The sequence below is a fragment of the Anomaloglossus baeobatrachus genome, chromosome 5, assembly GCF_048569485.1.
Source record: "Anomaloglossus baeobatrachus isolate aAnoBae1 chromosome 5, aAnoBae1.hap1, whole genome shotgun sequence".
Classification (NCBI taxonomy): domain Eukaryota; kingdom Metazoa; phylum Chordata; class Amphibia; order Anura; family Aromobatidae; genus Anomaloglossus; species Anomaloglossus baeobatrachus.
In genome coordinates this window covers 506,886,944-506,912,111 of record NC_134357.1, presented here as the reverse complement: position 1 = coordinate 506,912,111, position 25,168 = coordinate 506,886,944, and the positions used below count along the sequence as shown (strand labels likewise).

Genomic DNA, 25,168 nt, shown 5'->3' with positions numbered 1-25,168 from the left:
GTCTCCTATAGATGGAACACGTCTCTTACAGCTGGCACAGGTCTCCTATAGATGGCACACGCCTCCTACAGCTGGCACAGGTCTCCTCCTCCCCTGTGTTTGATATGGCCCCCATGTGTGCTGCCCATGGCCCCTATAGATGGCACACCACCCCTGTGTTAGATATGGCACCCATGTGTGCTGCCCATGGCCCCTATAGATGGCACACCTCCCCTGTGTTAGATATGGCCCCCATGTGTGCTGCCCATGGCCACTATAGATGGCACACCTCCCCTGTGTTAGATATGGCCCCCATACTGCTGCCCATAGTTAAATAAAACACTCTTTCCTTACCTTCTAAGCGCTATCCCTCCTTGTGTCTCCCGGCGTGCTGCTCCTCCTCCTACACTTCCTGGTTCTCGGTGCCGGTCATGTGATCGGCACAGCAGAGTGATATCATCTCTGCGTGCCTGATGACAGCAGCAGAGACACCGGGAGATCAGCGCTAGAGGTAAGTAAAGCTTTTTTTATTTTACTATGGGCAGCAGTATGGGGGCCATATCTAACACAGTGGGGATCATGTGCCATCAAACGGGGGCGCAGGCAGATATAATATGCGCCGCTGCCCCAGCCCATCACCGCGGTGCGGTTTCAGCACCACGTTGATGGACAGCGGCAGTGCATATTATATGAGCGGGAGCAGGAGATCAAAGGCTCCCTCCTGCAGCTTTGACCAGCCCCCAGCACCTCTCCAGAGCTGCCCCCATCTCCCCAGGACCCTGCAGTATATATATATACACACACACACACACATACACATCCATATATTCGGATTATAAGACGCACCCCCTACTTTCCCCCAAAATTTGGGGGAACAAAAGTGCGTCTTATAAAGCGAAAAATACGGTAATTGGTGGATTGAAGGTTGAACTAGATGGACCTAGGTCTTTTTCAAAATATGTAACTATGTAACATATCGCCAACCATGAAGCAGGGGGGTGGATCAATCATGCTTTGGGGTTGTGTTGCAGTCAATGGCATAGGGAATACAGTTAGGTCCAGAAATATTTGGACAGTGACACAATTTTCGCGAGTTGGGCTCTGCATGCCACCACATTGGATTTGAAATGAAACCTCTACAACAGAATTCAAGTGCAGATTGTAACGTTTAATTTGAAGGTTTGAACAAAAATATCTGATAGAAATTGTAGGAATTGTACACATTTCTTTACAAACACTCCACATTTTAGGAGGCCAAAAGTAATTGGACAAATAAACCAAACCCAAACAAAATATTTTTATTTTCAATATTTTGTTGCGAATCCTTTGGAGGCAATCACTGCCTTAAGTTTGGAACCCATGGACATCACCAAACGCTGGGTTTCCTCCTTTTTAATGCTTTGCCAGGCCTTTACAGCCGCAGCCTTCAGGTCTTGCTTGTTTCTGGGTCTTTCCGTCTTAAGTCTGGATTTGAGCAAGTGAAATGCATGCTCAATTGGGTTAAGATCTGGTGATTGACTTGGCCATTGCAGAATGTTCCACTTTTTTGCACTCATGAACTCCTGGGTAGCTTTGGCTGTATGCTTGGGGTCATTGTCCATCTGTACTATGAAGTGCCGTCCGATCAACTTTGCGGCATTTGGCTGAATCTGGGCTGAAAGTATATCCCGGTACACTTCAGAATTCATCCGGCTACTCTTGTCTGCTGTTATGTCATCAATAAACACAAGTGACCCAGTGCCATTGAAAGCCATGCATGCCCATGCCATCACGTTGCCTCCACCATGTTTTACAGAGGATGTGGTGTGCCTTGGATCATGTGCCGTTCCCTTTCTTCTCCAAACTTTTTTCTTCCCATCATTCTGGTACAGGTTGATCTTTGTCTCATCTGTTCATAGAATACTTTTCCAGAACTGAGCTGGCTTCATGAGGTGTTTTTCAGCAAATTTAACTCTGGCCTGTCTATTTTTGGAATTGATGAATGGTTTGCATCTAGATGTGAACCCTTTGTATTTACTTTCATGGAGTCTTCTCTTTACTGTTGACTTAGAGACAGATACACCTACTTCACTGAGAGTGTTCTGTACTTCAGTTGATGTTGTGAACGGGTTCTTCTTCACCAAAGAAAGTATGCGGCGATCATCCACCACTGTTGTCATCCGTGGACGCCCAGGCCTTTTTGAGTTCCCAAGCTCACCAGTCAATTCCTTTTTTCTCAGAATGTAACCGACTGTTGATGTTGCTACTCCAAACATGTCTGCTATCTCTTTGATGGATTTTTTCTTTTTTTTCAGCCTCAGGATGTTCTGCTTCACCTCAATTGAGAGTTCCTTAGACCGCATGTTGTCTGGTCACAGCAACAGCTTCCAAATGCAAAACCACACACCTGTAATCAACCCCAGACCTTTTAACTACTTCATTGATTACAGGTTAACGAGGGAGACGCCTTCAGAGTTAATTGCAGCCCTTAGAGTCCCTTGTCCAATTACTTTTGGTCCCTTGAAAAAGAGGAGGCTATGCATTACAGAGCTATGATTCCTAAACCCTTTCTCCGATTTGGATGTGAAAACTCTCATATTGCAGCTGGGAGTGTGCACTTTCAGCCCATATTATATATATAATTGTATTTCTGAACATGTTTTTGTAAACAGCTAAAATAACAAAACTTGTGTCACTGTCCAAATATTTCTGGACCTGACTGTATGTCAAGGGTAGATGGAAAAATGGATTAAATTCAATTTTAACATCACACCATCTGTAAAATAAAGCTGAAGTTGAAAAGAGCATGGCTTCTACAAATGGATAATGATCCTAAAAACATATCAAAATCCACAATAGACAACCTCAAAAGGCGCAAGCCAAAGATTTTACAAAATGCCCTTCCAGTCACTTGATCTGAATTTCATTGAAAATCTGTGGCTGTGGTTTACAAGGGTGAGCAAACATTTGCATCAGCCCATTTTCCTTATTTTTAAAATGTAAAAGATGAAAATATATGTTTGTTTTGGCTATAATACAAAAAGAAGTCATCTTTAACTTTGTGCCTTTTAGAGATCAGTTAATTTTCAACTTGCTTAAATGTTTTGAATAACAGTAATTTTGATAAAGGTTGCTCAAACGTTTGCATGCTACTGTATACAATATAAATAGTTATATAATTCCAATGCAAACCTACTGATAAATAATAAAATAATTTTTATTCTTGGCAGATAACTGCTCTAGGAGCTCAGAGGGACATCTGATATTCACTGATTTTTCAGCAGATAATCTTAGCATCACACCAAATACTTGTGAAGAACATGTGATTAGGTCAGATACACATCAAGACCTTCTCAGAAAAAAACGGTCATCTGATCCTTTTCAACAGGTCCTTTTTTCTGCTTCATCAAAGACAAAACAAAGACACAGCACTATTGAACATAAAATGGCTTACAAAGGGAATAAACCATTTTCATGTTCAGAATGTGGGAAGTGTTTTAATTGGAAAGCAAATCTTGTTACACATAAAAAAATTCACACAGGGGAGAAACCATTTTCTTGTTCAGAATGTGGGAAATGTTTTTCAGAGAAATCACATCTTGTTAGACATCAGAGAAGTCACACAGGGGAGAAGCCATTTTTTTGTTCAGAATGTGGGAAATGTTTTAACCAAAAAGCACATCTTGTTACACATCAGAGAATTCACACAGCAGAGAAGCCATTTTCGTGTTCAGAATGTGGGAAATGTTTTAAGTTGAAATCAGATATTGTCAGACATCAAAGAACTCACACAGGGGAGAAACCATTTTCATGTTCAGAATGTGGGAAATGTTTTAAAAAGAAAGAAAATCTTCTTATACATCTGAAAACGCACACACGAAAGTAGCTATTTTCTTTTTTTTTTATTGACAAAATGTAAAGGAAAAAAATACAAGTTATGGTAAATTCTTCAAACGAAATGAAAAAAACAATTTAGAGCATTAAATAATTATTAGAAAATTGTGATGCAGCGAGGGGTATATGGAAGATATATTTCTCTCAGGAATTGTTTCTCACACTGGTGAGCAACAAGGAGAAGGTCAAACCCTGGCCTGGATCTTCTCTGCTATTCCAGGTTTTTGGGGCAACACCGAGGTTGCACAGCTGAAGGAGTTAGGACAGCATAAATAGACATCAGTGGAGAGTGGTGTTTTGGCTGAGAAAGCTGAAATGTGTTTTGTGGGAACTTCATACCTGAAAGGGCTGGCACGTCCGAGCCCTAAAATATGCTGGATAACAAACTGGACTTTTCTTTTGCATTCCCATCTGATGTACGATTCTGTTTTTTCTTTGCTACCAGTGTGAATAAAACTCTGAGTTTGGACTGAAAAATTGTGTGCCTCTTTACTGTATCCCTGTCATTGCCTGCCAGAGCTAAACTGACGTCACATTACATCATTCTTATCTATGGGAATAACAGATGGACAGAACTGGAGAGGTGAGGACTCTGGAAATGTCTGTAGTGAGATTTATTAATGTGTCTCTCCATAACCAGGATTACACAGTAGTGAAGAAGACCTCTAGTGAGCTCTGTCAGGACCCTGTGTCTGAGGGATGGGGAAGACCCCTGAGCCCAATCACAGGACCTCCACCTCACCCCCTGATACATGAAGCCATCAATGACCAGAAGATCCTAGAACTCACCTACAAAATGATTGAGCTGCTGACTGGAGAGGTGACACTGCTGGGACATTATACAGTAACACTATGAAGGGATCGGGGGATGACGGTATCATTGTATGTGTCAGGTTCCTATAAGGTGTCAGGATGTCACCGTCTATTTCTCCATGGAGGAGTGGGAGTATTTAGAAGGACACAGAGATCTGTACAAGGACGTCATGATAGAGGTTCTCCAGCCCCTCACATCACCAGGTAATAGACAGGACTAAATACACACGGCTGATAATTATCTGTATGTAAAGAATGAATTCAATCCCTGTATGTGTTTCCTCCAGTTCTATCCAGTGAGAGGACAACACCAGAGAGATGTCCCCGTCCTCTTCTTTCACAGGACTGTAAACAAGAAACTGCAGATGTTCCTCAGGATGATCAGGTAGATGGAGAGAAGGTGTCATGAAATCTCCTTATGATGTGTAGACGGCTGTGAAGGTCTTGTGTCCAGGCTTATTATTTCCTCCAGTATTATACACTGAATGGGCACTAATTAGAGACACTTTCACACTCACATCTGACATTTAGGCTAAGTTCACACAGGGCATCTTTTGCTGCGTTTTTGAGGTCACAAAGATTCACCTAAATGCATGCATTTCCTTCTGCCAGCAAAGTCTATGAGATTTCTATTTTGCTGTCCACACTGGGCATCTTGACTGCATTTTTCAAGATGCAGCATGTCAATTCTTCTTGCTGCGTTTTTTAGCCCTCCAGTCATTAGATTTTACTTAAAAAGCATTGGGCAAAACGCGCTAAAAACGCTGCAAAAACTCATTGAGTTTTTGGTGCGTTTTTTTGGGACAAAAACACTGCAAAAACGTTCCATCTTTGTAGTTACAAAAGATGCCCTGTGTGAACTTAGCCTTATTAGACACATGACCGCAGAGTGCAGCATAAATCGGAGCGATCAGTTTTCAGGGAAGTTTGAGCAATCTCCAGTGCCTCATATACTGTAACTGTCTCAGCACGAGTATTTCTAAAATTACCGAACTCATGTGGTTCTTACATGTAATGGTGTGAAGAGTATACTGAGAATGGTGCGATCAAGGAAAAATATCCAGTGATATTGGATCCCCTGAATGTAAGCAACGTATAAGGGAAAATGTCAGCATTAGTTCTGAGAACATGTGGAGCTCCGTTATGCCCTGCAGCTGAATACTGCGGTAGAGCTCATCCCTTAGGCTGCTTTCACACTTCCGTGTTTTTCCATCAGTTGCAATCTGTCTCCTTGAGAAAATACAATATCCAGCAAAATAATTTGCAGGATTCAGTTTTTTCCCCATAGAATTGTATTAATGACGGATTGTGGATGATGGGCTTGCGATGCATCCTTCCCGTGACGTATCAGTCGTGGAATGACTGACCGTCGGACGGAAGCAACGCAAAATCGCAAAATGCAACGTTTTTAGTGTGCATCGAAAAAAACAAACAGGGACGGATCCATCGGCGTCCGTCGTTAGATATAATGGAAGCTTATGGGCGCAGGAATCCGTTGTCATCCATGAAATGACGGAATCAGGCGACAGATGTTTTTTTTAGCGTGGGCATGCCCAGATCAAATGGAAATTCAATTCTGGCCACAAAAATCTCTCTCTCACTCACTCACTTTCACTCTCTCTCCACGTGACATTTTACCTGCAGATATATCCACAGGTTTGTCCGCAGGTTTCCCGCAGCAGCTGGCCAGAATCAGCAGCTATCCATTGCTGCGGGATTCCAGCAGACACTCTTGCAACTTACTTGCGGAAGTCCCGCACTGTATCTCCATAGTGGAGAGGCGGGATTTGCCACATGAATAATCGACATGCAGTTACGTGCGGCTGCAGGACATCCGTAACATATTGCGCAGCCGCATATACTGCAAGGCTGACCCTCTGCTACTCTCCCCTGACCAACTGCAGGGCTGACCCTCTGTAGCCCTCCCCTGCCCAGCTGCAGGGCCGATCCTCTGTAACTCTCCCCTGCCCAGCTGCAGGGCTGACCCTCTGTAACCCTCCCCTGCCCAGTTGGAGGACTGACCCTCTGTATCTCCTTTGCCCAGCTGCAGGGCTGACCCTCTGTAACTCCTCTGCCCAGCTGCAGGCGCACCCTCTGTCACTCTCCCCTGCCCAGCTGCAGGACTGATGCTCTGTAACTCTCACCTGTCCAGCTGCAGGGCTGACCCTCTTTAACTCTCCCTTGCCTAGCTGCCAAGCTGCAAGGCTGATCCTCTGTAACTCTTCCCTGCCCAGCTTTAATGACAGCATAAAGCTGATCATAGACATTAGATATTTCTGGATCTTCTCACAATTTTCTGGTTATGGAGACTGCTGGTTGGAATAAGGAACCAATAGGTTGGATTTTGTTTCATCTTCGTTGTTTTTCAAAATCATTCCCCCAAACATCTCCATCTATTTGTGACTTTTACAATATTTGTTTCAGGGTGAAGATCTGCCCCATATTAATACTACAGAGACATATGTGAGGGGTGATGAGCGGTGTAAAGAGGAGATTCCTACAGATAACCGCACAGGTGAGTAGTGACCACTAAATGCAGAGAAGTCACAGATTTTACTAGTCACTGGTTGTAGAATAATTATAACTAGATGTTCAACTTGTTGGGGTTTTTTTTTGGTTGTCTTCACATGGAACTTTTGTCTGGATTTTACACTTTAAGATTTAGATTCTGTCTCATTAAAGCTGGCACCATTCTTGCCAGTCTGTTTTGGATCATTGTCTTGCTGAAATATCCATCCCCTGTGTAACTTCAACTTCGTCACTGATTCTTGCACATTGTTGTCAAGAATCTGCTGATACTGAGTTGAATCCATGCGACCCTCAACTTTAACAAGATTCCCGTTGCCGGCATTGGCCACACAGCCCCAAAGCATGATGGAACCTCCACCAAATTTTACTGTGGGTAGCAAGTGCTTTTCTTGGACTGCCGTGTTTTTTTTGCCTCCATGCATAACGCCTTTTTGTATGACCAAACAACTCAATCTTTGTTTCATCAGTCTACAGGACCTTCTTCCAAAATGTAACTGGCTTGTCCAAATGTGCTTTTGCATACCTCAGGCGACTCTGTTTGTGGCGTGCTTGCAGAAACGGCTTCTTTGCCATCACTCTCCCATACAGCTTCTCCTTGTGCAACGTGCGCTGTATTGTTGACCGATGCACATTGACACCATCTGCAGCAAGATGATGCTGCAGGTCTTTGGAGGTAGTCTGTGGATTGTCCTTGACTGTTCTCACCATTTTTCTTCTCTGCCTTTCTGTTATTTTTCTTGGCCTGCCACTTCTGGGCTTAACAAGAACTGTACCTGTGTTCTTCCATTTCCTTACTATGTTCCTCACAGTGGAAACTGACAGTTTAAATCTCTGAGACAACTTTTTGTATCCTTACCCTGAACAACTATGTTGAATAATCTTTGTTTTCAGATCATTTGAAAGTTCTTTTGAGGAGCCCATGATACCACTCTTCATAGGAGATTCAAATAGGAGAACAACTTACAAGTGGCCACCTTAAATACCTTTTCTCATGATTGGATACACCTGCCTATGAAGTTCAAAGCTCAATGAGGTTACAAAACCAATTTAGTGCTTTAGTAAGTCAGTAAAAAGTAGTTAGGAGTGTTCAAATCAAGAAATTGATAAGGGTGCCCATACTTTTGCACCGGTCAAATTTTGTTTAAATGCAGATTGCACATTTTCTGTTAGTACAATAAACCTCATTTCAATCCAGAAATATTACTCAGTCCATCAGTTATTAGATACATGAAACTGAAATAGCTGTTGCAAAACCCCAAATTGTTATAAAGAAAAAAGGTTAACATTAATAGGGGTGCCGAAACGTTTTCATGTGACTGTACATGGACTTAAAATGGATCCAGCACAAAGATATTCAACCATGACTAAAACCATAAATTTTAAAGTGCTGTACGCTGAGCGCTGTGTCTTGGGTTTATGTCTTTATACACAAGAATGGTATACAAATGTGCTTCTGACGTGTCCATTCAGTGCACTGAGGGAAATGTAGATGTGACGCCTGCCTGGAGCCATGGACTCAGGATCGGTGAAACAGGTGAATAGAGGCAACCACCCACAAAGCAGGAACCTGGACCCCACAACCCTTTAACCCCTATACAGGGATTTGGAATTTACGACAGGACCCAGGTGATCGCTGCCCGCGGAAGATTGTAGTCTTGAGAAGAGCAGTAACCAGGCAGGGTCAAACCCAGAAGGTAGAACAGGGACAAAAATCGTCAGGTGGGAGAGTGGTCAGATATCAGGCTAAGGGTCAAAACCGGAACTAGCAGCGAAGTACAGAAACGGCAGCCAGAAAAGTGGTCGGGTAAACAAGCTAAGGGTCAAAACCGGAGCTAGCAGCAAAGTACAGGGACAGCAGGCAGAAGAGTGGTCAGGTAGTCAAGCTAAGGTTAATATACAGGAATACAAACAAACAGCATGGCACCAGAGACTAGCAGGGATTTACAGGAGTATATTTGGCACCTCTCAACAGAAGGGAGAAAGCATAAGAGGAGTGTGGTGCCTTCCCATTGGCCCCAGCTGAAAGGTAACTACTCAGCCGGAAGGCGCACACCACCACAGTCAACCAGTGGTACTGCAGGTCCTAGTGAAACCCAGCCTAATAGATGAGCGGAGCCTGCGCCCAACAGAGCCACTGACTGCCCCCCCATCCCCAGCTCCCCCCACAGTGGTGACACGTCGTTGTCTGGTGATTGAAGCAGAAGTCGACTCTGGTGGAGACGTAACAGTAGACAGGTGTAATATCTCTGGGGAAGGTCAGTCTTCTTTCTTACATGCGCTTTTGTCTCATCTAGAGGCTACTGTTTGAAATCTCATGAAAAGACATTCAGACGTCCCTCTGCTGCAAGCATTGAGTTTGATAAGCTGGGATGCAGATGACCATGTACAACAATAGTGATAGTCCTGTTTACAAATTGCAGACTTGTTTGGCTCTGTGTGCAGCTTTAGATAGGTATTATGGATGGCTGCAGGGACTGCCTTGTTTTACATGCATGTGATGCCACAACTGATATTTTTGAAGGAGGCTCAATAGCATCTGAAAGCTTTGGTCATGGTTGTATTGGTGGTGAGTTGTTTTGTTATGTGAAGACTTTGCAAGAGGAATAGAAAGAAATTATACAGGCAAGAAAAGACTAGGAAATACAGCACTTCATTAACACATGAAGAAACATCACTGACCCCTTTGGGAAAAGTAAGCTGGCCAGCTATATGATCAAGGCTCAATCTATCCAGCGATCTCCTTGCACTTGTATTTTTGGTAACTAGGCTGCATCCACAAGTAGTAAGTGGTCGGTGTCCCATTTGCATCATCCACAAGTAATGTTTTTCATGTTCCTCCTCTATTTCTATTTACTGTCAGGCATCCGTCCATGATTGTGTGACAATGAACTATTTGTACGCTACAACTTCTGAGCCAAACTCAACTCCAACCTGGTCAAGTTTCTGTTAGTGCCGTCGCTGATGTACCACTTAGTGAACTGCACAGAATTTCGAGAAATGATGCACTCATCCTTGCTGGATGATGCCATTTTCTTTTTCGCTCTATTGGGAGACCCAGACAATTGGGGTGTATAGGCTATGCCTCCGGAGGCAGCACAAAGTATTACACTCAAAAGTGTTAAGCCCCTCCCCTTCTGCCTATACACCCCCCGTGCTCCCACGGGCTCCTCAGTTTTTTGCTTTGTGCGAAGGAGGCAGACATGCAAGCACAGCTCCACAGATTAGTCAGCAGCAGCTGCTGACTAGGTCGGATGGAAGAAAAGTGGGCCCATATAGGGCCCCCAGCATGCTCCCTTCTCACCCCACTCTTGTCGGCGGTGTTGTTAAGGTTGAGGTATCCATTGCGGGTACGGAGGCTGGAGCCCACATGCTGTTTTCCTTCCCCATCCCCCTTAGGGCTCTGGGTGAAGTGGGATCTTATCGGTCTCCAGGCACTGAGACCGGGCTTCATCCACAACTCCTTTGGAGCCTGATGGATAGGAGCCGATACCGTTCAGGGACATGGCCCTGCATCTTAGAGGTACTCTGTATCCCTAGGGGGACCGCGCACGGCATCACCTCAGCTTTGCTGGGTGTGCTAGTGCACCGGGGACCGCGGCGCTGACCGGGTCTATATGTGCCATTACACACTCAGCGTCGCTGAGTGTGTTTATATGTAAGGGCTACCGCACTGACCGCCGTTGCCACGGGACACTGCTGTGCGGCTGGGACTTGTAGTTCGCCGGGGACTTTCACGCGACCGCGCTTTTACGGCGGCCGCGTTTATTACTACAGTCCCCGGCTTCATTGCGGCCTAGTTTCCCGTTTTTTCTCCCGCCCTCAGCCCTGACAGGCAAGGGAAGGGCGGGACGCTGCACGGAGCGAGCAGCAATGAGGGCTGGAGTATGATTTACATGCTCCACTCCCCTCACTGTGCACAGTATGAGCGCCCGTTTCGCGCTCTTTCTAGGCCACGCCCACAGCTTCCTCAGCTCGTCAGGACGCCGCAGCCATTCCTGTCAGCTCCACCGACGCTGCAGAGAGGGACATATTCATGGGAGACCCAGACACGGTCTCTGGTGGCCTCACAACCGCTTAGGCGGCTGGTAAGCAGCACATGTGGTGCTAGCCCCATGGTGCTGTATTGTATTGGTACATTATTTGTGTACTGTATATAATTTACACTGTATGAGCACAGTTCTTTCTGGCTATATACCCTATTGTGTTACTCAGGGAAAACTATAGCATGGCGCCCACAAAAGGCAGGGGTGCCAAAACACAGGCTTATTATGTTGCCTGCGCCGCATGTAAGACCCAGCTACCGGCAGGTTCCACTGACCCTCATTGTGTACAGTGTTCGACCCCTGTGACACTTCCTCAGCCGGATCCTCTACTAAGAGGGGCCCAGGGGGAGCCACCTGTTGACACTGTCCAGGTGACGGGGACTGAGTTTGCAGCCTTTAAGGATCAACTTTCTGAGACTATGGCTAAGATACTAGAAGCCTTGCAGTCCAGACCGGTATCTCAGCAAAGGGACTCTGTTGAATCATTGTTCCCTGACCCCCCTCAGTTGGACCAACAAGGTCCTCACGGGGTATCTCATACATCCCAGGCGGAGGGTTCGGACTTAGAACCTAGCCCCAGATCGTCTAAGCGGGCCCGCTTAGAATTTCCCTCGACATCATATTGTTTAGGGTCTCAGCGGGGGGATTCTCTGGTTGATGATGCGGAGACAGCTGATCAGGATTCTGATCCTGGGAGCGCTCTCAATCTTAATTCTCCAGACGGGGACGCCATAGTGAATGATCTTATTGCATCCATTCATCAGTTGCTGGATATTCTTCCCTCAGCCCCTCCGGCGGAGGAGTCAGATTCTCAGCAGGAGAAATTTCGCTTCAGGTTCCCCAAGCGTACACAGAGTATGTTTCTAGACCACTCTGATTTCAGAGAGGCAATCCAGAATCACCATGCTTGTCCGGATAAGCGTTTCTCTAAGCGCCTTAAGGATACACGTTATCCTTTTCCCCCGGAAGTGGTTAAAGGTTGGATTCAATGTCCCAAAGTGGATCCTCCAATCTCCAGACTGGCGGCTAGATCCATACTTGCAGTAGAAGATGGGGCCTCGCTTAAAGATGCCACTGACAGGCAGATGGAGCTCTGGATGAAATCCATCTATGAAGCTATCGGAGCTTCTTTTGCCCCAGCATTCGCAGCCGTATGGGCGCTACAAGCTATATCAGCAGGTCAAGCGAAAATTGAAGCGGCCGCGCCACAAGTGGCTTCCATTACCTCCCAGACCTCGGCAATTGCGTCTTACGCTATGAATGCTGTCCTGGACTCTGTGAGCCGTACGGCAGTTGCGACCGCCAATTCGGTAGTAGTCCGCAGGGCCTTGTGGCTACGGGAGTGGAAGGCAGATTCCGCTTCCAAAAAGCGTTTAACCGGTTTGCCAATTTCTGGCGACAGGCTCTTTGGCGAGCGCCTGGATGAAATCATCAAACAATCCAAGGGAAAGGATACATCCTTACCCCAGCCCAAGCAGAACCTCTCCCAACAGAGGAGAGGGCAGTCGAGGTTTCGGTCCTTTCGGGGCGCGGGCAGGTCCCAATTCTCCTCGTCCAAAAGGTCTCAGAAAGAACAAAGGAACTCTGATGCATGGCGGTCTAAGTCACGTCCTAAAAAGGCCATTGGGAGCACCGCTAACAAAGCGGCTGCCTCATGACTTTCTACCTCCTCTAGTAGCATCCTCGGTCGGTGGCAGGCTCTCCCGCTTTTGCGACACCTGGCTGCCACAAATAAAAGACCGCTGGGTGAGAGACATTCTCTCTCACGGTTACAAGATAGAGTTCATCTCTCGTCCCCCGACTCGATTCTTCCGGTCCTCTCCGCCTCCCGAGCGAGCCGAGGCTCTTCGGCAGGCGCTGGGCACCCTGAAGGCAGAAGGAGTGGTGGTCCCTGTTCCTCTTCAGCAACAGGGCCACGGTTTTTACTCCAACTTGTTTGTGGTCCCAAAGAAGGACGGGTCCTTCCGTCCTGTCCTGGACCTGAAACTTCTCAACAAACACGTAAAGACCAGGCGGTTCCGGATGGAATCCCTCCGTTCCGTCATCGCCTCAATGTCCCAGGGAGATTTCCTTGCATCGATCGATATCAAAGATGCTTATCTCCACGTTCCGATTGCCCCAGAGCACCAACGCTTCTTGCGCTTCGCCATGGAAAACGAACACCTGCAGTTCGTGGCACTACCATTCGGCCTGGCAATGGCCCCACGGGTTTTCACCAAGGTTATGGCTACTGTAGTAGCGGTCCTCCATTCTCAGGGTCATTCTGTGATCCCGTACTTGGACGATCTGTTGATCAAGGCACCCTCTCAAGAGGCATGCCAACACAGCCTCGACGTTACCCTGGAGACTCTCCAGAGTTTCGGGTGGATCATCAATTTTCCAAAGTCAAATCTGACACCGGCCCAATCGCTGACGTACCTTGGCATGGAGTTTCATACCCTCTCAGCGATAGTGAAGCTTCCGCTGATCAAACAGCAGTCACTACAGAAAGGGGTACAGTCTCTCCTTCAAGGCCAGTCACACCCCTTGAGGCGCCTCATGCACTTCTTGGGGAAGATGGTGGCAGCAATGGAAGCAGTCCCTTTCGCGCAGTTTCACCTGCGTCCCCTTCAATGGGACATCCTACGCAAATGGGACAGGAAGCCGACGTCCCTCGACAGGACCGTCTCCCTCTCTCAGGCGACCAAAGCCTCCCTTCGGTGGTGGCTTCTTCCCACTTCATTATCGAAGGGGAAATCCTTCCTTCCCCCATCCTGGGAAGTAGTCACGACGGACGCGAGTCTGTCAGGATGGGGAGCGGTTTTTCTCCACCACAGGACTCAGGGTACGTGGACCCGGCAAGAGTCCTCGCTTCAGATCAATGTTCTGGAAATTCGGGCAGTGTATCTTGCCCTGAAAGCGTTCCAGCAGTGGCTGGCAGGCAAGCAGATCCGAATTCAGTCGGACAATTCCACAGCGGTGGCATACATCAATCACCAAGGCGGCACACGCAGTCGTCAAGCCTTCCAGGAAGTCCGGCGGATCTTGATGTGGGTGGAAGCCACGTCCTCCACCATATCCGCAGTTCACATCCCAGGCGTGGAAAACTGGGAAGCAGATTATCTCAGTCGCCAGGGCATGGACGCAGGGGAATGGTCCCTTCACCCGGACGTGTTTCAGGAGATCTGTTGCCGCTGGGGGGTGCCGGACGTCGACCTCATGGCGTCCCGGCACAACAACAAGGTACCAATGTTCATGGCACGGTCTCAAGACCCCAGAGCTCTGGCGGCAGACGCCTTAGTTCAGGATTGGTCGCAGTTTCAGCTCCCATATGTGTTTCCTCCGCTGGCACTGTTGCCCAGAGTGTTACGCAAGATCAGGGCCGACTGCCGCCGCGCCATCCTCGTCGCTCCAGACTGGCCGAGGAGGTCGTGGTACCCGGATCTGTGGCATCTCACGGTCGGCCAACCGTGGGCACTACCAGACCGAACAGACTTGCTGTCTCAAGGGCCGTTTTTCCATCTGAATTCTGCGGCCCTCAACCTGACTGCGTGGCCATTGAGTCCTGGATCCTAGCGTCTTCAGGATTATCTCAGGATATCATTGCCACTATGAGACAGGCTAGGAAACCAACGTCCGCCAAGATCTATCACAGGACGTGGAAAATTTTTCTGTCATGGTGCTCTGCTCAGGGTTTTTCTCCCTGGCCATTTGCATTACCTACTTTTCTGTCCTTCCTTCAATCTGGACTGGAAAAGGGTTTGTCGCTTGGCTCCCTTAAGGGACAAGTTTCTGCGCTCTCGGTGTTTTTCCAGAAGCGCCTAGCTAGACTTCCACAGGTACGCACGTTCCTGCAGGGAGTTTGTCACATCGTTCCACCTTACAAGCGGCCGTTAGAACCCTGGGATCTGAACAGGGTGCTGATGGTTCTTCAGAAACCACCATTCGAGCCAATGAGAGATATCTCTCTCTCACGCCTTTCGCAGAAGGTGGTCTTCCTAGTAGCAGTCACCTCTCTTCGGAGAGTGTCTGAGCTAGCATCGTTGTCATGCAAAGCCCCTTTTCTGGTGTTTCACCAGGACAAGGTGGTTCTACGTCCGGTTCCGGAATTTCTCCCTAAGGTTGTATCCCCCTTTCATCTCAATCAGGATATCTCCTTACCTTCTTTTTATCCTCATCCAGTTCACCAATGTGAAAAGGATTTGCACTTGTTAGATCTGGTGAGAGCACTCAGATTCTACATTTCTCGTACGGCGCCCCTGCGCCGCTCGGATGCACTCTTTGTCCTTGTCGCTGGCCAGCGTAAAGGGTCACAGGCTTCCAAATCAACCCTGGCTCGGTGGATCAAGGAGCCAATTATCGAAGCTTACCGTTCGGCTGGGCTTCCGGTTCCCTCAGGGCTGAAGGCCCATTCTACCAGAGCCGTGGGCGCGTCCTGGGCTTTGAGGCACCAGGCTACGGCTCAGCAGGTGTGTCAGGCGGCCACCTGGTCGAGCCTGCACACTTTCACGAAACACTATCAGGTGCATACCTATGCTGCGGCGGATGCCAGCCTAGGTAGACGAGTCCTTCAGGCGGCGGTTGCCCACCTGTAGGAAAGGGCCGTTTTACGGCTCTCTTACGAGGTATTATTTTACCCACCCAGGGACTGCTTTTGGACGTCCCAATTGTCTGGGTCTCCCAATAGAGCGAAAAAGAAGAACGGAATTTTGTTTACTTACCGTAAATTCCTTTTCTTCTAGCTCTAATTGGGAGACCCAGCACCCGCCCCTGTTTTTTTGTGTACACATGTTGTTCATGTTGAATGGTTTCAGTTCTCCGATGTTCCTTCGGATTGAAGTTACTTTAAACCAGTTTGTAATTATATTTCCTCCTTCTTGCTTTTGCACCAAAACTGAGGAGCCCGTGGGAGCACGGGGGGTGTATAGGCAGAAGGGGAGGGGCTTAACACTTTTGAGTGTAATACTTTGTGCTGCCTCCGGAGGCATAGCCTATACACCCCAATTGTCTGGGTCTCCCAATTAGAGCTAGAAGAAAAGGAATTTACGGTAAGTAAACAAAATTCCGTTCATTTCTTACAGAAAGGGGTGCCTTCCATGTGTCACAGGTTTAGGGTTGGGTAGCCACTCTTTCTCTTGGAATTAAGCTTGAATGTTGTTAGGTCCAGGAGGTGGATCCACTGGACCGTGCACCCCACCGGAGGCCTGGGTGCACGGTAGCCGGAGCACTAATGGGGCAGGGACAGCGTCCCACAGGGAACGGGTAGGACAAAGTCACTGGGGCCTCAGAGTTCCTGGAAACGGAGACAGTACAGGATTCCGGTACACGTGTCGGGTAGGAACGTCAGGCAATGGTACTGGTAATGGGACACGGCACAAGGGGACCTGAGCACCTAGCTCACAAGACTAAGCTTCAAGACACGTTGATCAGGCCCCCCCCCCACATAGAAAGGCCAGTCTTATATACCCAGCACAGCCCTATGTCATATACTGCTTCAGGTGTGCTGGGCCCATAAGACCAGTCAGAGTGGGCGCAGCCCGGTCCTATACAGAGGCATGAGACTAAAGGCCACTTTACACAGAGAGATAAAGATAAATCTGCGACAGATCTGTGGTTGCAGTGAAATTGTGGACAATCAGTGCCAGATTTATGGCTGTGTACAAATGGAACAATATGTCCATGATTTCACTGCAACCACAGATCTGCCAAAGATGTATCTCTGTTTGTAAAGTGGCCTTAAGACTCAGAGTCAGACTCATGAGACCAGGAACAGGACGCAGGAGAGCACGAGCAGAGCGGCAGCCATGACCGGTGGACACGTGGACCTGATCAGTGGTCACGGAGCGGTGCAGCGACGGTGAGACCGGATCAGTGGGTACGGAGCGGTGCCGGGATGGTGTGACCAGATCAGTAAGTAAGGAGCGCTGCTGGGAGACCGGGAGCGTGACAAATGTGCGTGGCTCCATAGAACAGCAACTATGGTCATATACAGTACATGTCCTTCATGGCTCACTGTGCAAAGGTTTTGTAGTAATATGTACAAGGCACTCCTGAATTCGGTAAAATATGATGATTTTTTATTATTTCATACTCAGTATAGTCAAGTCATAACTACTTGACTATACTGAGTATGAAATAATAAAAAATCATCATATTTTACTGAATTCAGGAGTGCCTTGTATATATTACTAGTTATATGGTTTGGAAACCTACCTGAGCACCCTGGTAACTAGAAATTCGGTAGAAGTGCCTTATCCTTTTTGAACTGTGCCAAGGTTTTGAACTGCAGCGATTCACCCTTGTAACCAGAATCTAGGATAAAAACAAAGTGAGCAAATACCTTGCAGTAAATAAATAGTAATAGTACATATAGATAACACGGAGTACTTTGTTGATGCTATTTTCATCAAAAGAGTATAAACCCCATCCCACCGCGACAAGGTGTAATTATGATGGTCCTTAGCTCTTGTAGTTGACCCTTCTATGTGCTAGGAGCCCTCCAAAAGATGGGGGCAGAGCAGGATCCAGACCTGACTGCTTAAGCACCTTCCCATGTAAGGGCTTGTGCGCACGTTGCGTAATTGCATGCATTTACGCTGCATATTGCACTGCAGCGTAAATGCATGCGTCCTGCGTCCCCAGCACAATCTATGAAGATTGTGCATAATCCATGCGCACGTTGCTTTTTTGAACGCAGCGATTTGGATGCTAAAATTTTGACCCAAATCCGTGCATACAAAAAAGCAGCATGTCAATTAATTGGTGCGCTTTGGATGCAGCTCCCACTCTGTCTATGGGAGAGCCAGCATCCATAGCGCATGAAATCGTCATGTAATCTGCTGAAACACTGCATCCATTACGCAGTGTTTCTGCAGCGATTTGAAGCGCACATGTGCTGTCAAATCGCTGCAGAAATTTCAGCATTTACGTGCGAACATAGCCTCAAGCTATATAGACAAAATGCAGAACTCAAAAGGGAGAGCCTTATATGTACAAAGTTCACAAAACTAAAGGAAAACCAGGAAATGAGCCAGAACATAAGTGCAATGTGTAGATGCTTATTCCACATGTTATACCTGGAGAGCCAATTCATGAATAAGTAGAAGATTATTATTAGTATAAAGAAGTCCATCCAAAATAAACAGCCACCTAGCATAGACACTATATAAATAAGTGGAGTGAAGGAAAAATATGAATATAATTATGTATCACACTCACATAGAAGAATGTCTAATTAACGACTTCCAGTATAACTAAAAAGAAATGATTTGCAGTAATTGACCACAAAGAGTAGTACTTGCTAATGAAATTATATTTATGCGGAATAAGGTAAATTGGAGTCAGAAAATGCAAATGCCATGTGCAGGTCCTGTAGAGAAACTGGATGAACTAAACCTGATACACAAAATAGTTAACACTCTATGTGTCTGCTGCATAATTGCTAGCCACACCTTGTAGATCAGGGGTGGGGAACCTCCGGCCCGCGGGCCGTATGCGGCCCGCGATGACCTTTTCTGCGGCCCCCGGGGCAGATTCCCGGTGGCTGAGGTGCTCGGGCAGCCGCTCATCTTGTCTATTGCTGGCCGACAGACAGCACTGGGGGTGGGACGTTCTCCCTCCCTCTGGCTCCTACATGCTCCTCTGTGAGATTGCAGCTATAAGCAGAGTGATGGGGGAGGGGACTGCACTGCACTAAGAATGCTGTATAGTGCCGTGCGTTCTGCCTCTCACCCTCCCTTTCTCTGCACTCTGCCTCTGTGCTTGGCTGTTCAGGTCTAGCACCGCAGAGGAGAGCGAAGACGAGAAGGAAGCCAGCCCTTGAGCTGAGCTGCTGCATCCATCTTGTGGCAGGCAGGAACTTGTGCTGCACCTGAGGGCAACTAAGCAGCAGGTACTTATATGTGAGCTAAGTGTGTTTATATCTAGTATATCAAATGTATTTGTGACTTAAAAGTCCAGTATGTATGTGTTGTGTATACGGCGTGTATGTGTGCTGTGTATACGGCATGTTGAGTGCTGTGTATGGCTTGTTGAATGCTGTGCATGGCTTGTGTGTGTGTGTGTGTGTGTGTGCTGTATACGGCATGTGTGTATATGGAGCGTGAGTGCTGTGTACAGTATACACTATCTCCTGTGCATGTGTACTGTATATGGCCAGTGTGTGTCGTGGGTGGTGTACAATATGACCAATGTGTCAAGGCTGTGTGCAGTATACGGCCAGTGTGTGATTACAATGTGTGGTTTACAGCCAATGTGTCAAGTTTGTGTGCAGTATACGGCCAGTGTGTCGGGGCTGTGTGCAGTATACGGCCAGTGTGTCGGGGCTGTGTGCAGTATACGGCCAGTGTGTCGGGGCTGTGTGCAGTATACGGCCAGTGTGTCGGGGCTGTGTGCAGTATACGGCCAGTGTGTCGGGGCTGTGTGCAGTATACGGCCAGTGTGTCGGGGCTGTGTGCAGTATACGGCCAGTGTGTCGGGGTTGTGTGCAGTATACGGCCAGTGTGTCGGGGCTGTGTGCAGTATACGGCCAGTGTGTCGGGGCTGTGCCTGTATGTACAGTGTCTCCTGTGTGATATATATGATTTACCAATCTTATTATCATAAAGAGTTGCCTGCGCTCCAGACAAAGACAAACCTGGAAAAGCAGTTGTGAGAAGCAAACATTACAACCGCACCAAAGAGAAGCAGCTCCGGCCGCCATAGTAGGGGTGATTTAAATTTGTGACCAAATATAGCCGGGTCATTTTCAAGTTGATAATTTTTTGTGGCCCCCGAAGGTTGGCCACAAAAAAGGTAGAAGAAAGGTAGAATTTTCCAAATGGCCCCCAGCAGTAAAAAGGTTCCCCACCCCTGTTGTAGATGAACAAGATATTCATAAGAGCATGTAGTGTACCTGGAATTAAGGCAGGTTGAGTGTAGGGAATCCTTCCAGAATGCTGTCTGCTCCGATGTGCATTTCGGCTGTGCACCTTCGTTAAGAGGCAGTGACTTGCAGTGAAAGAAGAGGTTAAAAATAGGCACTGTCCAATCGGATCGCGGTATGATCCGTGATGACGCTTGTGTTGCTGTTGCCATCAGGGAAGCCCGTCGGCCTCCATGTCATATGCCAGGTGACGTCACCTGCCACTGTGGTAGTTAGAAAATAGTCAGCCATTGGCATAGGGGGGACTGAAATCATAATGTTACATAACTGACCTGCTAGATATTACAAATAGAAGTCTCCTTATCTACTTTTAGTGTGAAAGTCTGGTATAGTTTTTAGGTAAAATTTATGCAGAAATGTTAAAACACTTTTTAAGGATTTAGAAACTTTCAAGCACCCAGGGGCTATTATTTTTACAGAAGAAACTAAGGCAAATAATTTTTTAGATTCCCAGTGCTCCCATATTTGTATGCTTAGCCAATGTATATATTGGCTTGCATGATACTGTATATAAGAATATGAAGGACCTGTTCTCCTTTCTTGTAGCCACTACTTAGTTTACATTAAAAAAAGATATATAAATCCTTACTTTTTCCCCAGAGCCATGGCTTATGTGTAAATATGTAAGGAGGTGGCCATGTTCCTGCCCATGAAGGCACTGATCATACTGTCCAAATGTGATGTTTTCCTGTATAATGTAATGTGATATGTTCATGCATAATTACAAGATATAAGAATGCCATGTATATGTAGCAGTATTGGTTATGCTATGTAGAAATGTAAAATACTGCTATGTAGGATGTTTATCAAGGTAGCTCTGTCTGGGGCATACTACAGGAGCACAAGTGGCTAAAGGGAACCTGTCACAAGATTTGACGACTATAAGCTGCGGCCACCACCATTGGGCTCTTATATACAGCATTCTAACATGCTGTATATAAGAGCCCAGGCCGCTGTGTAGGACGTAGTACGTAATCCACACAATCCATACTAGGGTCCTGCGCAGGCGCACATTGATCTGCCCTGAGTAGAGCAGATCAAAGTATTATAGTGCGCCTCCGCGGGACCTCAATGCCGGCTAGCGTGGATGACGTAGGACGCGTCATGCACCCAGGCTTCAGAAGAAGGAGGACAAAGATGGCTGAAAGAGGAGGTGCCGGTACCGGAGAATGGAGACACCTATCCGACCAGTCTGCACTGCACCGCCTCTTAGGTGAGTGTTATAAAGTGATTTTTACATTCTACACAGTGGCCTGGGCTCTTATATACAGCATGTTAGAATGCTGTATATAAGAGCCCACTGGTGGTGGCCGCAGCTTATAGTCGCCAAATCTGGTGACAGGTTCCCTTTAAGTGTAGGTCTAGATTCTGTGATAGGGGTTAGTGGAGCAAGAGAAAAAGTTGTTCCTGAAAGAGCAGGGAATTAAGGCTGGGTAGTGCTCGTGAAGCAACTATGCTCTGATGAATAGAGATTCAGGCTAGTACTCTACTGCCAAATTCTCCTGAGACTTCTGGGGCACAAGACTCGAGTACAGTAGCCTATGTCCTTGTGGGGGAGTACAGATCCGGAGCTGCAAGTAGGAACAAGTAAAGTTGTTTTTCATGGAACACATAAAGTGTCTTCTGATTTATATGTGTGGAGGAAGGCTTTTGAAAATGGAGGACTTGGAGGACACAGAATCCGATGGTCGGCAAGTGAGTGTAACACATCCAACACATTTCAGTGGGGACAAGACTTTTCTGTAGAGTATCAGGGTGTGATACTGTAGTTGCAGCTCCCCCACAAAAACCGCCCTTTGGCACCCTACACATGACTAATCTGCTCCAATGTACTGTGCTCTTTGCTATAGTGCTTGTGCCGTTCAGAGAATGTCTGAGATGGAATTGCATAATAAAAGTGATTAAGGACCCCTAACACTATAATCTATCATTCCTTCTTTTGTGGTCTATTATCTTAGTCTGTCAATAATTGAATTGTATTGCAGTTTGCATGGAAATACTGTAAAGTTTATAATAATAATATACGTAATATACGGTGAATAGTCATATAATTCCCATGTTAAGTTTGTGAAAAATAATAAAAGTAATTTTTAAATTTTTTTTTTGCAGATGACTGTACCAAGAGCTCAGAGGGATACCTGATATTCTCCGATTTTTCAGCTGATAATGTTGGTATCACACCAGATACTAGTGAAAAACATGTTATTATACCAGATACACCTCAAGACCTTCTCAGAAACAGTCTGTTATCTGATCCTTTTCAACAGGTCTTTTTTCCTGCTTCATCAAAGACAAATATAGAATACAAATATCACAGAAGGGCTGATAAACATGAAATAGCTTACAAAGGGGAGAAATCATTTTCATGTTCAGAATGCGGAAAATGTTACAATACTAAATCAAGACTTGTAAGACATCAGATAATACACACAGGGGAGAAGCCATTTTCATGTTCAGAATGCGGGAAATGTTTTAATCAGAAAACAAATCTTGTTACACATCTGAGAATTCACACAGGGGAGAAGCCATTTTCATGTTCAGAATGTGGGAAATGTAATAATGAGAAATATCAACTAATAACTCATCAGAAAATTCACACAGGGGAGAAGCCATTTTCATGTTCAGAATGTGGAAAATGTTTTAATTGGAAGCAAAATCTTGTTAAACATCTGAAAAGTCATAAGGGGGAGAAGCCATTTTCCTGTTCAGAATGTGGGAAATGTTTTACAGAAAGTCCCATCTTGTTACTCATCAGAGAACTCACACAGGAGAGAAGCCATATTCATGTTTAGACTGTGGAAAACATTATACTGAGAAATTTAATCTTGTTAAACATCAAAGACATCACACAGGGGATAAGCCATTTTCTTGTTTAGAATGTGGGAAATGTTTTACAGATAAATCAAAGCTTCTACTGCATCAGAGAATTCACTCAGGAGAGAAGCCTTTTTCATGTTCAGAGTGTGGAAAATGTTATTATATGAAAGCTGATCTTGCTATACATCAGAGAGTTCACACAGGGGAGAAACCATTTTCTTGCTTAGAATGTGGGAAATGTTTTGCAGACAAATCAAATCTTGTTCGACATCAGAGAATTCACACAGGAGAGAAGCCTTTTTCATGTTCAGAATGTGGGAAATGTTATTGTAGGAAATCTGATCTTGCTACACATCAGAGAATTCACACAGGGGAGAGGCCATTTTCTTGCTCAGAATGTGGGACATGTTTTGCAGACAAATCAAATCTTGTTCGACATCAGAGAATCCACACAGGAGAAAATCCTTTTTCATGTTCAGAGTGTTAAAAAAGTTATAGTACAAAATCTGATCTTGCTTTACATAAGACAATTCACACAGGGAAGAAGCCATTTTCTTGCTCAGAATATGGCAATTGTTTTACAGATAAGTCAAGTCTGGTATCACATCAGATAAGTTACTCGGGCAATCAGGAGTTTTCATGCTCTTAATGTGGAAAATATTTTAAACGAAAATCTTTTTTAATTTTGCATCAAAGATATCACGGATAGCAAAAGCCATAATCATGTTCAAAATGTGGGAAATGTTTTACAGTAAAACAGCATCTTGTTAAACACCAAAGACCTCACACAGGGAAGAAGCCATATTCATGTTTCAAGTGTGAAAAATGTTTTACAGAGAAATACAGTCTAGTTAGATTTTTATTTAACTCACACAAGGTAGAAACCATGTTAATGTTCAGAATCTAGGAAATGTTTTTATAGGAGAACAAATGTTCAACATCTGGAAACACACACACAGGAAAGTAGCTATTTACTTTTTTGTTTTATTGACAAAATGTAAAAGAAAAAACACAAGTTATGGTAAAGACTAAAAAAGTAAGGGAAAACAATTTAAAGCATTGAATGATTATTAGAAAATGCAACCATTTGCTATTGAAAACTAACTAATATCCAAATAATACACATACAGTATTTTCTGGATTGTAAGAAACACTTTTTCCCCTCCAAAACTAGGGGTAAAATGGGGGTGCATCTTACAAAATGGATATGGCTTACCGGGTCTGCGGTGGTGGAGCGGGGTCATAGAAGGCAGGGTGTCACGTCCCCACCAGAGTCCGCTCCTGCGACTTCTGCTTCGGTCACCAGGCGATGCTGTATTCCCGCCGTAGACAGTGCTGGTGATAGGGGATAAGTCATGCCAGTGCCTCTAGTGGGCTTAGCTGGGTTTACCTGGGACCTGCAGTACCACTGACTGACTGCGGTGGCGTGTATCTTCCAGCTGAAGTTACCACCTTTCAGCTACAGCCAATGGGAAGACATCATACCCTTCTAATTCCCCCTCCTGTCTGCTGGTCCCACGAGATATAGTTTTGAAGTTCTGCTTGTTTCTGGTTCTCGCTTTCCTCTGACTATTGATCCCTGTATTTTAACCCCTGCCTGCTCTCTGACTAATTTCCTGCCTGCCGTTTTTGTACCTCGCTGCCATCTCCAGTTTTGAACTCAGCCTGATTTCCTGACCACGCTCCTGTCTGCCAATTTTGCCCCCTTTCAGTTTCTCCTGGTTTGACCCTGCTTGACGACTACTCTCCTCTGGACTGCAGCCTTCCACAGGTAGCGATCTCCGGGGCCCTGTAGCAATTCCAAATCCCTGTATAGGGGTTAAAGGATTTTGGGGTTCTCAGGATCCTGCTTAGTGAGCGGCTTTCCTCTAACCTGTCCGTAACACCCATTTTGAGACTGTGGTTTCAGGCAGGCGTTACACAGGGTCGTCGATACTGAGGGCTCGGAGGAGCAGTGTAGCGGCTGAGAAGTGTCACAGGACGGGTTCGGTGGTGTCGCGGAAGCGAGCGCCATTGATTTGCAAGCGGACTGCAGGGGTGTCCCTGCAGTGGAGCGACTCAGGAGGGTCACTGGATGGGGTGTCTCTGCGGTGGGTGCATTGAGTTGACAGTGGGCTCCATTGAATCGCCCGCAGTTAACGCAATGGACTTCAAGCAAATGGTCGCGGAGGCGAGGCGTGCGCAGTTTCACTCCATGGACTTCAACACAATT

General features: G+C 46.1%; 1 pseudogene; it reads left to right on the top strand.

Annotated features, from left to right (window-relative positions):
• The window catches only part of LOC142312851 (uncharacterized), a 102,111-nt pseudogene extending 79,095 nt beyond the window's left edge, over nt 1-23,016 (top strand).
• The last annotated feature ends 2,152 nt before the right edge of the window (nt 23,017-25,168 follow it).